We start from the raw sequence: 16,550 nt of genomic DNA, 5'->3' as shown, positions 1-16,550 counted from the left end.
ATTGCAATCAATTAAAAAAAGAAATGCCATACTGAAGACTTGCTGTTTGCAGCAAGCAATAGGGACTTCTTGCCTTCAGGAGGATGTGGAGATGAAATGGAGGGAAAGATATGCTTGTGTTAGATGGATTTGTATGGAAACATGGGTTTTGTCTGTACTGTTGATCAAGAATATTTGAATTGTTGCCCTGCCACAACAAAACTATAAAAATTGTCACCAAAGAGTTGCCACACCACTGATTTGCCTCATTCTCAGAAGAGCTTCACTTCTAAAATTCATTATTTATGTATTGGTGCTGTTTTTCAAATGTAAAGTACATTCCACTGTACCTTCAGAATAGTAATGTCAGCTTCTTTTGTAACTACAGTACTTGTTCTTTATGGAACAGCAGATGAACCTGCAAAACTTACGATGCCTTTATCCACATACTGTCCTTTCACATATATGGAAACTATTCTGTGGTTGCATTCCTTTAGCAGTGTAGTTGAGATGGCCTTGTGTGCAATGGGAAGGAAAAGGAATATTAAAAGCAAAACACTATTTCTAGTAGGATTTCAAAACTGGTCATTGGCTCTTAATGCATATGCACCTTGGAATGTATTTGCATATTTAGAATTTCTAGCAACTGTCTCCCAGAACACTTAATGGGTCTACACTTAAAACTTTTGCTGGTATTATGTCAGTTGGGGTTTGAATATTTTTGACACTTTCATGCCAGTAAAAGCTCTAATGTAAATGCAATTATACAAGCAAAAAAGTGCTTTTGACAATCTAGCTTATTCTGTTCAGTGACTGGGTATAAGCTTTATTGGCAAAAGTACATTTTTTGCAAGTGTAAGTTGTGGCTACACTAAGAGGGTTTGCCGGTATAGCTGTACTGGCAAACCTTTTCTAATGTTGACAGTGCCTAAGAAGAAAATGCCTAAAGCTTGGGAGCAAATCTCCCTTTTACTCTGAGATTCAATGCTGGGCTTTTATTTATGTGTTGGATGTGAGAGCCTGCTTCTAGGCTGTATCTGCACTTGAAAACTCAACTAGTGCTGCAGCTCAACCAGTGATAACAGTGGAAGTGGTAATGTAGACAGGCCTCAGGTGCTTTTACCACCTTGTAGTCTAGCCCCACTTGTTGTTGTTTGTGTTTTCTTTTTTTTAATTAAAGAAAACAAACACTGAAGGCCAATCTACACTATAGTTTCCACCATTGCTACCTCCAGTGGAGATGCACAAGTAGTGAAATATGGCTAAGAAATGGCCTTAATCAGGACAGGGGGAATCACACATTTTTAGAGTCTACTGACATACAGTTTGAGAAGTTTCTGATCAGCTTGAAAGAATTAAACGGAAAAAGTCATCAACAAACAAGGAAAAATAATAAGTCAGATAATGTAGGCATTAACGTGATAAGGGAATGCTTTATTTCACAGGTAAATTGAAGCTTGTAAGATGTTGATCTGGGACACTGACTGTGCAAAAGAATGCAATGGTCAGCTAAATCTATAGCTGTAAAAGGGACAAAGAATGAGAATATCAAAGGCAAAAGGAAAAAACAAGAGAAGAAAATATGTGCAAAGTAGAGAGTGAGTGAGAAGGAAAAACTGCAACAGATACATAAAAATAAACATCTGCCCTACTACGCTGACTTGTGTTTTTCTCCCTCAAGAGAACTGTTCTAAAATGTATGTAGATGGTGGCTAGTACAACACCATCACTGCCTTAGAAAGAAACAGCAAAATTGTTTAAAAAAATCAACCCTAATCTAGACTGGACAGACATGAGGGAAATCTGTACAAATGCAGAAAAAAAGAGTAAAATGTGTGTGGGCAGTGTGTGCAGTGTGTATATGTATTATATAGTGTGTGTGTAATAACAGTGAAGACAAGAAAATAATTCAGCAACATATAGCTCCTTATACAACGAGACCTATCTAGCAGACAGGGAAAGAGCAAGAGAAAGCGAAGCCCTGCAGTGAGCATGGTTCCAGCAGTGCCTTTCCCCTCCCTAAGCAGCAGCCCAGTCCCTGCTATTCCATTGGAGAACAAGTGTGACAATCCAGGCTCTGTCTTCCAAGATAGCCAATCCCGAAGTACAATGTCTCTGCAAGTTAGCAAGCGCCTCAGACCCAGACAGCTGTGCTCTACAGTGTGGTCCTCCTTTCAGTGTAAAGATAGCTGTACCCCCACCTTCTGTTGACTTGGAAACAAGCTCTCTACCTCTGACTCCTCCCACTACAGCCAACCCAAAACTCCCCCTGCGCTGTCTTCTGTGTGTGATCACTAAACACCTCCCTGTCTCACACCAGAGGACCACGGGACACAGACAAGTGCTTCAGTTTTATTTTTTTTTAAAGGAAGAAAATGGGGAAAAAAGCAAAATTTCCTCCCTCACATGGGCTTTTGGTCTAATGCCTCTGCAGCTGCTGTCCAGCTTCTCCCCGTGAATCCTAGATACTGACGTGAAAAAGGGCCCCAGGAGAGACAGGGAAGCTCTAGTGGATGTGAACATTTGTACTGATGAATTGAAGAGGTGGAGGCTCCCTGCTAGCCTGGCCGTGAGAAGGTAAGTGAAATGCTCCGTATTTCTCTGGCTCTCTTAAATCAGATTAAGGATTAGCATAACTCTCCTCTGTTTTCTGACTAGGAAGGAATTTGAGAAAGGGAGGAGGGAAAGCTGTGATTTTAAAACAATGGGGAAGGTTTTGCTGGCTGAAGGCAAAGCTGAATGTCACTGTGAGCTAGAAATGTTTTACTGTGTAGAGAGAAAATTAGTAAGGGTAGGAAGGCTGCTGATACAGTGAAAATGACCTTCCCAAGGGATACTGGCCTTGTGTCAGATGCTGGTTCAGCCTGCTCTCTTTTTCACAGAATAAAGTCACCATCTCCCTTACTATCATGGATTCTAATCCACAAATATCCAATACCTGAGCCACACTAAGGTCCATTGTGCTCAGCTAGTATTTCAGAAAGGTAATTAGCCAGATTGTCCCTGCTGGAAGCCATCCTTCCTCCCTCCATCCCCTCACATTCCCCTGTACAAGACCACTTCATCCTAGAGGGATGCAGATAGCGTAACATTAATTAGAAAAGGCACATAGCTGTTGGATTCTTATGATAGCTTCTCCCTCTAAATGGCACATCTTGCTAAATCCTAAGCATGCAGCCTGGCTCTGAGGAGCAGCTCTGTGGAGCTGGGGCGCATTATCTCATTGTGTGTTCATGCATGTGAAGGCGTGGAGAGGTTTTATTATATATTAATCTGTACCTGTGCATGGTTCCCATCTGCAGTTCTGAACCATGAGTTTTTAGATACACATGTATCTACATTTTAATAAGTTATTCAAACATGGAAAGATACCCCAGGAAACTACAGCCCTCCATACTTGCAGGGAAATAAATGCCAGTTTTGTTTCTGGTAACAGAATTCTTCTGTTTGTGGCCATTGCTTTACAAACTGTTTAATATGAGCTTTCGCAGTATTTATTCTAAGGGCTACTGACCTATCTTGATTACATTTTGCCTTTGCAAGATTTGTAAAAAATTCAGTGCTTTTCACTGAGCATTCATTGGTATGCTGTCACTGACACTCCTGTCCCCACAAGTCTTAACATTGACTCCATAATTCGCGCCATTGTGGGTCACACCCTTAGGGTGATAGACAAAAATCAATTTCACTGTAAAGGTTATAGCAGTAGGTCAGTTAGAAAACCCTGCCAATGTGAATACTTGTGTGTTAACAAGAAGTAAAAACTAGTTTTGTGTATTTTTTTAAGGTTAAAAAAAATCTTCCTTATGAATTTAGGTATTTTATATTCAAGTGATAGCTAAAATCCTCTGTTTTGTGTAGGTGTATTGACTTTTCTTTAGTAGTGCATCTATCTGGTAATAGAAGGGATGCTTTCTGCAGGAGACAGTGCTTCATGCCATTAACATGGCTCACTACTGACTGATTTGGTTGGGAAACTGTCACCCAAAAGGGATTGATCTCTGCCCTTGGATAAAGGACACTATCACAGGATGGGCCCAAATACAAGGAAGGATGGGGTTGCTTTCTACAAGAGAGCAGGGAATTTGTACAGTCAAGTAGAGGAGCTCTTGAGTATGCAGCACATTTAAAATTAAAGCCTTTGACATCCCCCAGTACCAATGCATTGGATCTTGTGGGTTTTTTTTTTTGTAGAAGAGTCCCTATTCTGTGTGTATGTGCATGTATGGAGGGGAAACCAAACAACTTTGTGGAAGCTGGGAAGACCTCTCTCATATCTGAGAGGTGGACCTTAAAAAGATGAATCAACTCTACATATTACCTAAAGAATGCTTCAGAGCACCCCAGTTTGTGGAATGTTATTGCTTCATTGATCAGTGAACTGAACTGAGACTCTTCTGAAGTAATTAATATAGAGTCAGAAAATAAGCTTCCAGTACAGTAGGGACTTCATCTACAGGACTTGGGTTTGAATTTAATCATGACAAAAGTGTTTAAAAATGACTTTCAGGTGGCTCTGAAAGTCTGAAATGGAAGTGTGTACCTTGTTTCAGGTCAGTTTACATGTGAATGTAACTTTTTACTGTTAATAGCAGAAAACCAATCGATTTAACAATTTATAGACAGAACCAGAAGATGGAACCTGGCCCTCCATCTTACGGAGTGTGTGTTGGGGGGAGGGTAAGAGTGATAATAATGATAGGTGTGTGGGGAAAACTCGAGATAAATATAAGGGATCAGATCCTCAACTGGTGTAAGTCAGCACAGCTCCCTCAACTTCAGTGGAGCTATGTGAATTTACACCAGCTGAGGATATGGCCCTCTATTGAATGATTACCCCTCTATTTTCAGCAGATAATGATCTCACCATGTACAGACTGAAGTGCAATGATGAAGCAGTATGGAGGACTCTTATCACTGTTTTAATCAGATTAGAATCCTTGGTCCAAATTTTACTCTGTTACTTTGGTGTAAATAGCAGTAACACCACTGACTTCTAAGGGGCTTCTCCAGATTGACAGCAGGGTCAGTGAGAGCATAATTTGGCCCACTGTCTCTGCTTAAAGACATGAACCTGATCTCAGAAGAGTTAATGAAAGTTTTGTCACTGATTTTAGTGGGAGCAGGAGAAGACTCAACATGAATGTGCACAGATCCACTATGTTTTCTAATCAATTTCTCCTAAACCCTCTAGGAACAACAATGCTGAACAATTTAGTGGCAGATTTCAACAAGGTCACTGGCACAATGGCAAATTCCATAACTCTGTACAAGATCATCAACTCTAATATGTAATCTATCAGAAATCGCATTGCATATTTCACAGCAACTACAGTGTTATTTGGCCTTCCATAAATACTGTAAAGGTTGACACTACACCCTTGCATCAGTAACAGCATGACAAAGTGGCAATTAACACATTTTTGTCAGAATAAAGTCAGAGATAAGTTTATTTTAAACTGGCATATTCAATAACTCTCTTTAGACCAGATGTCTTCAGATTCAAATCAGTACTAACACCACATTCCATAACAAGGAAGATCCTAACTAGTGGGATATGTTGTCCTGTAATGAACTATATAGTTGCTGTCCATAACACCAGTGAAAATCCAGAGTAAATCCATTGCCCTTAACAGTTACTCTGCATTTACTTCAGGATAGCTGAGAGCAAAATTTGGCCTATACTTTATAATCCATACTCAAAATTCACATTATCAAATAATCTTTCCAGAGTCAAAGAACAATGATTAAGAAGTCCAAATTTCAGCTATCATAAAGTTTAGATGACTCCAGTGGGGAAACGCTGGACTCAGTCAGCAAAGAGTCTGAAATTCCTTCTCATTCCAAGTGGTCTCTGGAAATTCAGTCTAGAGTAGAGTTACACAGCCTATGGTATGAGAGGACCAAATTCTGCTCTCGTTTGCTCTGGAATAAGCCCAAGTAGTTAAGTATCAGAGGGGTAGCTGTGTTAGTCTGGATCTGTAAAAGCAGCAAAGAATCCTGTGTCATCTTATAGACTAACAGATGTTTTGCAGCATGAGCTTTCGTGGGTGAATACCCACTTTGTCGGATGCAAGTAGTGGAAATTTCCAGGGGCAGGTATGTGTGTGTGTATATATGCAAGCAAGAAGCAAGCTAGAGATAACGAGGTTAGTTCAATCAGGGAGGTTATTTGAGTTACTCCCAATTTACACCAAAGTAACTGAAAGCAGAATTTAGCCCCTTAAAAAAATACAGTGAAAGAACTCAGCTTTCTCAATTGTCATTTTTAGTTAAGGCTGAAGAGCATTGGTGAAGTAAGGTGGGAAGGTGCTGTCTATTAATCTGGGCCATCATTTTTCATTTTCCTTAGACTTTAAACATTTCCCACCATAGAATAATTTTTAAAATCACAGCCTACAAAATTAATGGGATTATTTCAGAAAGGAACAGTCTTCCAAGACATCACTCAAGTGGTAAAGATCACATGATTATTTTCAGTGGCTCAGCAGAAACTGAAATCTCTCTACGGTCCCATATCCGACTGGACATAGATTATTCATATTATTAAACTCAGTATACAATCCAGTCCTGTAAACACTACTGCTCATTCCTGCCCCTATTTCTCCAGGACCTCAAACCCATTCCATCCCATGGATTATTTTCCCCTGGACTCCTAGCTCACATGCAACATAGCAAAGGAGGAAGAAGAGAGATAAGCCATTTCTAGAGATGGTCTTGCTGTGACTAGAGCCAGCCAAATTGTTAAGGATCATATTAGCCAACAGAAACACTGAAGGGCAAATGTTCAGAACTGGTCTCAAATTCTAAACATTTATTTTTGAACATGCAACTAACTTTGCCCACAAAATACAGACATGTTTGTTTTCTCTGCACGGCTGAAACAGTGGAGGAACTAACTACTGTATTTATATGTTTCAAAAATAGGCATACAACAGTGGGGACAGTTTCAGGTTGGGTGAAAATTTGCCTCCATGTATCAGGGGACAATCTCAGTTTGTCACTGCAGGCATTAACCATGATGGAGGTTGCTGAACATGATTATGTTATGATGGTCAAATAAGAATATTTGTAATCAGAAAATTAATACCTATTTCTTACATCACTAAACAGATCTGACCATGTCCACATGACAGGTACTCTGAATTAGCTAGTATTGGGGGTGGAGAGGGGTTTGCAGCAGGTCCGTAGAACAGCACAAGGCATGTGGCTCAGCACTAGCTGAATTCAATCTCATCTACACTATAATGTTTAATCAACATTGTAACTAGTTAGTGATATAATTGCTTCTCAACATGATTTATATTCACACAAACTACCCATATCAGCTAATCATGGTCTTGTTAGTGCCTTAGGCTGGCACATAATTTTTTTTCCTGTAACCAAATCCTAACAATGTTATTGTATTATGTAGGTGGGACTTCCTAACCAGCCCTGAATAAACAAGTTAGCCAGTCCTTTCCCCTAATTCTGCGAGCAACGTTCGAGAGTTCATTCCTCACATATTACTGGTGCTGCTCTGTGTGCATGTCCTCTAGGATTTCAATTCTCTGTTGAGGCAATATGAAATAACTACTTGCATTTAAAAAAAATGCACTGACACAAACAGGCAGCATTATAGGTGTTGATACACAAATACACTTGACATAATTGTGATGTGAAAAATCAACTCAACTATGTTTGTTGTAACCCTGTTGTTTAAATAAATAAATAAAAAACCCAAACCACCACCTTTTCTTCCCTTTGACACTTGATTAAGGCATAAAATCAAAATGGTCAGACTATATTAATACAATATTTTTTAACACCCATAATAGATTTATACATGAAATAAAGTGATGTGTCTGTTTTGGTGTTTTAAAAACAAAAAGAGAATAAAGTTCAGTGGCTAAACTTCCACTGTGGGTGTGCTAGGATAGAAGAAGGCTTATAAACCCAGAACGCTATAAAAATAAAATAAAATTAAGAACTCTTCTATAGGACCTCTAAAGACACCAGACTCTATAAGTCTGTAAATCAAATAATACAGATAACACTACTAGCAGCCCTCTAACTCAGCTGTGCACCAAGTGGTTAATAGTGCTGAGTGGATAATTTATAATGTTATGCAATAGCTACAAAACTAAAGCAGTCCACATCACCTTGGAGACTTCCTAGTCCTACACTAAATCTTCATTGGCCATGGCTGCTCTCTTATTGGATTTTTTCCCAGCATTCCTTTCTGTGTCTGGCTCTTTAAATTTGGCAGAGCCAAGCAGCTGCAGTGCTATAGTAGCCATTTTGTAACTGTAGCTTTCTCTCTTCCTGCTGGTAAGTGCCTATTATGTTCCCCCCCCCCTTTAATACCCAGGAAATAGAACATTCTCACATCATTAATAGTTTCTTGGGTACACTTCACTACTTTTTCAAGTGTCCACAATAGATCCATTTATTTTAATTTGTTATTCAATGACTTTTACTATGATGTTTGAAATTCTAAGACTAGTCTTCTTTAGATTTAAGCTATTGGATGATCATGGTGTTATTTCTCTTCCTGGACTGGTTTCTTGCTGCAAATGTTTACCAAAAGCAAACTTAAAATTTGCTTTACTAAGTGTTTATGTGTATGCTTAAAAACTTGCTTCCTGCAAGCATAAGTGTTAATACAATATTATAACAATGGTTCCTGAGAGGAAAAAACAAAAGCATTGTGAAGATGGTTTATGTACATTTTTTTTAAAAAATTGAACAAATATTCTTGGGACACTGTCAGTGTTCTTGTAATGCTGGTGATTAGCAACAGTTTAAAAGGTTAAGAGGCTTCACATTGAAGTACACTGCTCTTGTTATGTCAGCACAGTATCCCTTACTACCGTATGTCTACCCAATATAGATGTATGAAACAAATACCCAATAATTCAAATTCCAACATCAAAAAGAAGTGTGAATCTCTGTGTCCTTGTAATTGCAAATTACAATCCTCCATCACCCAAATAGGACTGGTAATGTGCTGCAACCCTGAATAGTCTAACCTGATGGCAACCTAACTTAGAACATTCATACTGATAAATTTCACAGCTACTAGTAGCTGCTTTACACATTTTGTTCTTCTGGTAACTCAGCATTTGCCTGATCCTGCAAGACACTCAGGAACCTGAGCACTAATTCATTAAATTGAGGGAGCTCAGTATTTCATAGAAGGTGGTCAGTACCATGCAAACATCTGGTTCCAAGTGACTAGAATATTCATTATCCCCCAAAATACAATGGATCTAATAATTGGTTCTGCTACAGCCCTCCTGCACCCCTCTGTCAGTGCAAAGGGGCATAAAGCAAGCTTAACTGGGTACATGAGAATTCCCCTGGTATGTGGGGGCATCCCTAGCTGTTGCAGCGCTGGCCTAGCAACTCTGGACCTCCTCCCACTTTTGCAGCCAGGGGAAAGGGGGGATGGCCAGAGTTACCAGAATAGCCTCTTGGGGCCATAAACTAAGATTGCTCTGAATCAAACTGGGGGCCGACCAACCCTCAGATGGCTCCAGAATCCAAGATCCACAAAGGTGATGTAAACCCACCATTGCCCCTCTTGGATCTTGCACTTAGCACAGCTTAGCTGCTCCCAAGAATGGGGTCCAACATGTATTTTTGACTTTTTCAATTACCCTGGGTTCCTGCATAGACATTATTTTAAAAATACACATTTAGCCAACCCATGCCAAGCAGAGACATCTTAAAATAAATCTACCCAAATAACATGTTCCACCATCTGTTTCCTCAGGCAGAAGTCTGAGTAAAGAGTGGACTTTTCATGGTGAGCTGAAGTTCAAAAGACTTGAGCTTTGCCATACCATGAGAGGAAAGTGAATTCCAAAGGCAAAGTCATCCACTGAAAATAAACTGCCTCCTGTTATCAGATATTCAAATGTAGGCACAGTTATCAACAGCTCATCAGTTCAGCTGTGCATAGGAAGCACAGGGGAAAATAGCTTTGTTTCAAGTATTTAGGAACCAAACCATATAGGGCTTTAAAGATCCATGCTGAATTGTAAAATAGGGAGCCAATGCAATCTTTAGCTCATTGGGCTAATACTGAAGAAAGCAAGCAGCCACGCCCTCCACAAGTTGTACCTTCTGAAGACTCTTCAAAGATACCCAAAGCCCATGTAGAATGCATTGCAGTAACCTTGCCTGGAGAACATAAAAGGGGACAGGATAATTTTTACAATAATCATCAGAAAGAAAAAGTAACACATGTTGCAACAAAAACACATTTAAAAAAGCAAGTTGGCCACCACAGTCAGCTGGAACTCCAGACTCCTTAAACTGTGCACCTTCCTCATTGACAAAGCGTGGGGGAACCCCATAGCCATTGTGTAATCATGGTCTTCCCTAACAAACTGTATTAATAATTTCCCCCATCAAACAGCATCACCTCGATCTTCTTTGGAAAGAGACTCAGCTGACTGACTCTCAACCTGATACTGAGAAAACAGACATGGAACTCCCCTGGTTTCAATTCATAAGGGAAGCATACTAGTACTACAGCCTAAATCACTGCAGCATCCCCCCAGCAGTCCCACACACTTGCTGGACGAGAAGGATTGACTGACTAGAACTGTACAAAATTACCCAAGAAAGCACATGCAAGATGGATGAGCAGTTACCCAGTGTCACCCTTTAAGATCTCTCTGAAAGCAAGAACAAGAACTGCTCAATTATAAACCCCTCCATAGTTAAGTCAAACTTTTTGATCATTAGTATCAAAGACTGCAATCACCATGGAAACCTTATCTTCTACCTTGATCTTCAACCAATAAAACCAGTGAAGTCTCCATACCATACTCAGGCTGAAAGTATGATTGAAAGTTCAAAGAGATCTAACGAGCTCAAATGTTTCTAGAATTGCCTCCCCACCACATTCTCAAAAAGCTTGCTCCAACAGAATAAGCTAGTGATGGGTGGATAGTTAGTCTGGTTGTCAGAATCAAGAAATTATTTTTTGAGGCGGACACAAGTTTTTTTTTTCTTTTTTGAGGGGTGGGGGTGGATTAAAGTCACAAAACCTGAATTTTAAAATATTAGAAAATATTAACGGAGAGTGCAATTTGCAATTGTTAAAGCATTCACACTAAAAACCTTATTCTCAGCCTCTTCTATCCAACATTGACCTATGTCCAATCAAAGCTAACCAATACAGCTCTAATTCTGAATATAAATATCTTTGAATAAACTATTCACAATCAAGCTACCAACCAAGAATTATTCACAGAAGTCATCTGGAAAATAGAGATTTGTAATAAAAAATAGATTCAAGAAAATTGTAAACGGCTTTCAGACTTTTTTTTTTTAAAACAAAAGAGGGGGGGGGCCCAGCAGGAATATTGTCAATATGTGGCAATACTGTTCTTATTTACCAATGAAAAATTATATGCTAGTGCAGTGTGGATTTTATCTTAGTTCTTTTTTAATGACACTCTTTATCTGAGAAGTTTAGATGACTTATACTTGACAGTTTTATTAGGAGCATTTCAATCGTATTGTTTCCTTTGTATATACTTCTGTTCTTTCAATCATCATTGATACCTACTGATATAGTATTTTTTAAAATATATTCATTTTAAAAAAAGTTATGTGTAGTTCAGTGCTGCTTAGTTATGAGGTTCATATCAGATACAATTATCTGCTTTGGATTATTTGCTCAACTCTAGTATTGGAACTACCAAACTTGCAACTCTCCATGAAAGCAGAGATCATCAGAAAACAATTGGAAGAGTACACAGCCGTTTCATGACAAGTTGGATTAAAAGGAGAACTCAGAAAATGAGGTGCAGATAGGATTTATTCCTAAGGCTTTGTGCCTCTTTACTTTAAAAAAAAAAAAAAATTGAGACCTTAAACCGGATAGCGAGAGACCTCCTGCTGCCAATGTAAAATATTTCAGAGTGATGAGAGCCAAATTGCATTTTTACTTAAGGCACCCATTTACATTATATGAAAGAGACCAAGATTTTACTTCCTGGCTTAAGGCCTGATCCTGAGAGGTTCTGAATTTATGTAACTCCACTTATTTCAGAGGCAGTTACAGGTGCTCAGTATCTTTCGGACAGAGGACTTATCCTAATATATTCTCTTTATGGAAATCCTGTATGCACCATAGATAAGTTTCTTTGTAGTAAATGTCAGAGTCGAAAAAGTGAGTGTGTGTGTGTATGAATATCTGGAGTTCTACTGTCTATGATAATGATATCACACCTTCTCAGCTTGAGTCTGACCATATTTCAGAAAGGTCAAGGGGCCATAATGAATACTTCTAGGCAGATTTGCTCTGCTGTTCCACTATCTCTGTGCAACTCACGTGGCATAAAGGGAGCAGAAACCACTCAAGGCTTTCACCAGTGTGATGGAGTCCTCAGCAGGCATAGAGCTGGCACAGATAGCTCCTACTCTTCCCTCCCTGCACCTCTTGGTGCAGGGGGCATGTTGGGAGCAGAGTGGGGAAGAGTGGCAGTGAATGTCCAGCTATTCCCAGCTGAAAGGTGCTCTCAAGAGGACTGTTACCAGCTAGCACAAGCTGAAGCAGACCTCAGGTACCCTAAACTGGGTTGGAGTAAAGAATTAGACAGCTATAAATTGTTATTGATTCTCAGCTCCCTCCCCCTTTTCTCTCCTGGGCTGTACTGGGTGGCTAAATTGGTGGGGGGGGAATAGCTATACTTTGCCAAGTACTTCCCTAGACTCAGCAGGATAAGAGCTTGATTGGATCCACCTGGCTCTGGGGCTCCTACAGCCTGGCAAGTAAGCAGCAATGGAGCAGCAAGAGTTACTCTTCCCTCCCTTATGATGCAACGTGTTGGCATCAGGGGGGTTACTGAGTCCAGCAATGGGAGGGACACCAGCTGCTTGAGGCATACAAGGCTTACATCAGAGCTGCTCCTGGAGCTGCAGGGGGAAGTAGAGGCAATGCTTCTTATAAATTTCCTTAGTAATGGGGCTGATTCAAATTTACATTACATCCTTCCTGTGCCACTCAGGGTGGCAACCGCTCTCTTCCATTCCTCTGTTTTCTCCAAGTTCCATATGCTCTATGGTATTGAGATTGATGATTCTGCTCTCCCTGCCAAGAGTTCTTCTTAAGGTTTATCTTGGACACCTTCGGTTCCTCACATTAGTTCGGTGGGTAGTATAGATATACCCTAAGACAAACATTCTTTGTTCTTACTTGATTCTCTAAGTAAACCCAGCTGTGTTCTGATCCTTTATGAAGTTGTTTTTAAAGATAAATGATGATCCATTTAGCATCATGGAGCATGACCTCAAAACATTTTACCTTCCCACCAAGTTTATGTAGTTGAACCTCCAGCATGTTCAGCAGTTCACTTGTATTCTTGACCCAGAATGATACATCTTTGCCCCAAAATGATGTGTGTTCCTTTCCATACAGTGATAGCAGCTGCGCCGTCTTTTGGCACGTAGAAGGGATGTGAAATACTAAGTTATCAGCTCCTGCCTTCAGAGCCTATGTGATGTGTAAAAGCACCCACTAATATGGGAACCTATGGTTTACTCTTAAAGGTGATGTGTTCAGCTCTGTGTGCCATTTTAATAGTGCATTTACAATGGCTCCAAAAAGAACCTTACCTGTCTGTAGTGTCATAAATGAACACTATACTTCTCAAACACAGATGGAGATGTACACTGGTCCCAAAAGCCTACTATCTAAATAAAGAGACAAAGTGGGTGAAGTAATATCTTTTATTGGACCAACTTCTGTTGGTGAGAGACACCCCACACCTGAAGAACTGTGTAGCTCATAACTTCTCTCTCTCGCCAACAGAAGTTGATCTAATAAAAGATATTACCTCGCCCACCTTGCCTCTCTATCATTCTGGGACCATTCCAACAAGAATAGAATAACACTGCATACTATCTAAATAAGATCAATGAATGAGGAGAGACAAAATGGTGAGAACAGATTGGATAAATCCAAGAAGAGATTACACTACTTGAGATGCAAGATAAAAGGGCCCGAGCAGATTTTGTCAATATTAACTCTGTAAAGAGGTAGGGAGATCTTGCACAGAGTGAGGGGCAGGAAGGATTTAAGAACTGAGTTGTGTAGGTGACAAAAAGGGAACTGGGGTGCAGGTGAGGGATTCAGTGAGGGTGCTTCTTGGCCAGGGACATGACAGAACTGAAGGAGGAAAGTAGGAAATTGTAGTAGAGAAAAATCGGCATTATCATGGGACTTGACAGATATGTGCTGTGGAAATGGATGTTGGGGGTGAGCCAGAGCTGGGGGCTGGCTGACAGGATCTAAGTGATGGGAGAAAGTGGTAAAAAGGAATCAAGAGTGGTGGAGACTCGGGTGGATGAAGATTAGATTGAATTGGTGTAAAACTGAGAAGTGATGACAGTGGGAGGGGGCTGAGCATTAGAATAGTCATGGTTGTTAATAAGCTGGAAGTCCTGGAAGGACTGGACACCAGGATGGGGTGGAAGTGTGCTGTGAACCAGTCTTTCCCTCCCAGTAGGATGACCTTTCCTACACAGATGGCTGAAAGGTTGTCTGGTGTACCTCTGGAACAGTTCTCATCTTGTATCCCACTGGAAACTCTTGTTACAACAGTTACTGACATACTATTGTACTGAATTAATCCAAGGAAAGTCGTCCTAGCAGTTTGAGAGATTTTTCTGCCATTCTGAGGACCATAATCTTTAGTCTGTTACATACGTTTTAAGACACTGTATCTCTGTTTATTTCAGTGCATTACACCAGCACTGTAATAGGGAGGAGGCTCTAGCCCAAAGCATTTAATGGACAAGGCGGAAAGGCAGGGCATTAATCATCAAAAGAATGTCAAAAATGTTAGTTCTGGAAATCTGATAGGAGATTTCATTCAAATGATTTTCCTTACAACTTAAATAAATAATTATAAAGTACTAATTACTGCAAATGCAGATTAGGTATTTAATGTACTGATTGAAGCCAAATAGAATCACCAGTGCGATACAAATGTGACAAAACCAGGAGAGTTATAAGTTACCACTACAAACAACTCAAAAGTAACTAGAGATGCGATCAAACACAAAAATTCACATCTGGATTTTCAGCACCTCCAGTTTGAGTATTTTGCAGATCTATGGATTTTGATTCTGGCCCATCTGTACTAGTAACAGAACCAGTCTACTGTATACATGACTGAATACTGAAAGAACCTGTATTGTAAATATTATACAGAGTAGGCCACTGCTCATGCTTGTAAAGTAACATGTCCACACAGCCTGTTATTAACACAACTCTCAGTGCTCATACATGATATAAATACCTAGATGAAGATATGGACAGATAGGACTTCACATACATCAAGATTGATAACAGACCTGACCCAACCAACAGAGCCAAATCTACATGCAGCTTAATATCAACAAATCTGTACAGATATATTCTACCTAGGATACTCATGTTTTAACATTGACAAAACCCCTACAGTAAAATCTACAGATATCAACCTGAAGTAATCCATTTAGTAACTTCCATGGACCACACTGAAATAATCTGTACTGTTATATGAATACAGAAAGCCATAGTAACCAATTTCCTGTACTGCCACAATACAATAAAAACAGAACCTGCATAGTAAATTTTGTCTTCTATTCATGTAATACTGTGTAAGCCTCTGAAGAGACCTCTATACATAATACAACACCAACAAAATCCATGTAGTAGCATTTAGCTGTAGCTGGAAACTAATAATCTATAAAATAACATCAGCAGGGATGATCTGACCACGCTATAACATGTACAAATAGTACAATAAGATGACAACTATACAGTAATGTGGAACTAATAAAGTAGATGTGAAATTGAATAACCACAGAGATCACCAGGTACAAGTTCTGTTTTACTGTGAATCACTTAAATGCTTTGGTTATCGAACTCTCTCATTGCAGTGGAAATCTGGCTGGAGGAAGGAGATCCATACTTCCCCTTCACATGATCAGATCTCCACCAATAGAAAGGAATCATCTGCTAGCTTTAATAAGTATTCTACATGCAGTATTGTGGATATCTTTATCTCATTCAAAACAAAACAAAGGGGTCAATCCAACTCACATTAAAGTAAATGGAAAAATTCCCACTTCCACTAATGGCAGATGGATCTGGCCCAGAACATCTCTAACAATGATGCCAGTGTTTGCATTGTTCATGGGAAACTATGAATGCTGTGGCCCCAGAATACCACTTCATTATATTTATCATAGGCCTCCACTTTTGCAGTCCCCCCCTTCGTCAATGATTGGGGAATCTTAAGGGATTTAAAGTTCAGAATAAGATCCCAAAAGTGCAGATGCTTATCTGAAATATCAAATTATCTGAATATTTTAAGTATGCAAAGTTTGGCTGGGAATCACATAAAGGTTACCTGTGAGATTTTCAGTACTTTATTTCCATTTGACCATTCCCCCACTCCCCAAAGTTGTTATCCTCTGTAGGTTGTTTGGCCTTATATAAAATAAATTTTGTGGTCTCATTTTGTTCCCAGTGTCCATGTTAAAGTTAAAAAACACCATCACAGTTAGTACCAACTAGA

At 39.6% G+C, this 16,550-nt stretch overlaps 2 protein-coding genes across 12 annotated transcripts in view; one reads left to right on the top strand and one right to left on the bottom strand.

Moving 5' to 3' along the window:
• RSPH14 (radial spoke head 14 homolog) overlaps positions 1 to 16,550 on the bottom strand; it is a 189,119-nt gene that overhangs the window by 25,814 nt on the left and 146,755 nt on the right. The gene's annotated exons all lie outside the window — the stretch shown is intronic.
• Positions 1 to 16,550, top strand: part of GNAZ (G protein subunit alpha z) — a 149,756-nt gene that overhangs the window by 9,537 nt on the left and 123,669 nt on the right. For 5 of the 11 annotated variants that reach the window (XM_039505857.1, XM_039505861.1, XM_039505853.1 and 2 more), the window contains one exon: positions 2,414 to 2,556. The gene's annotated coding sequence lies outside the window, so the exon portion shown is untranslated. The other 6 variants (XR_005589738.1, XR_005589736.1, XR_005589739.1 and 3 more) reach the window with 6 other exon arrangements.

This window comes from Mauremys reevesii, linkage group 18 (genome assembly GCF_016161935.1).
Source record: "Mauremys reevesii isolate NIE-2019 linkage group 18, ASM1616193v1, whole genome shotgun sequence".
In the NCBI taxonomy this organism is placed as follows: Eukaryota; Metazoa; Chordata; order Testudines; family Geoemydidae; genus Mauremys; species Mauremys reevesii.
This window is presented reverse-complemented; position numbering and strand designations above follow the sequence as displayed.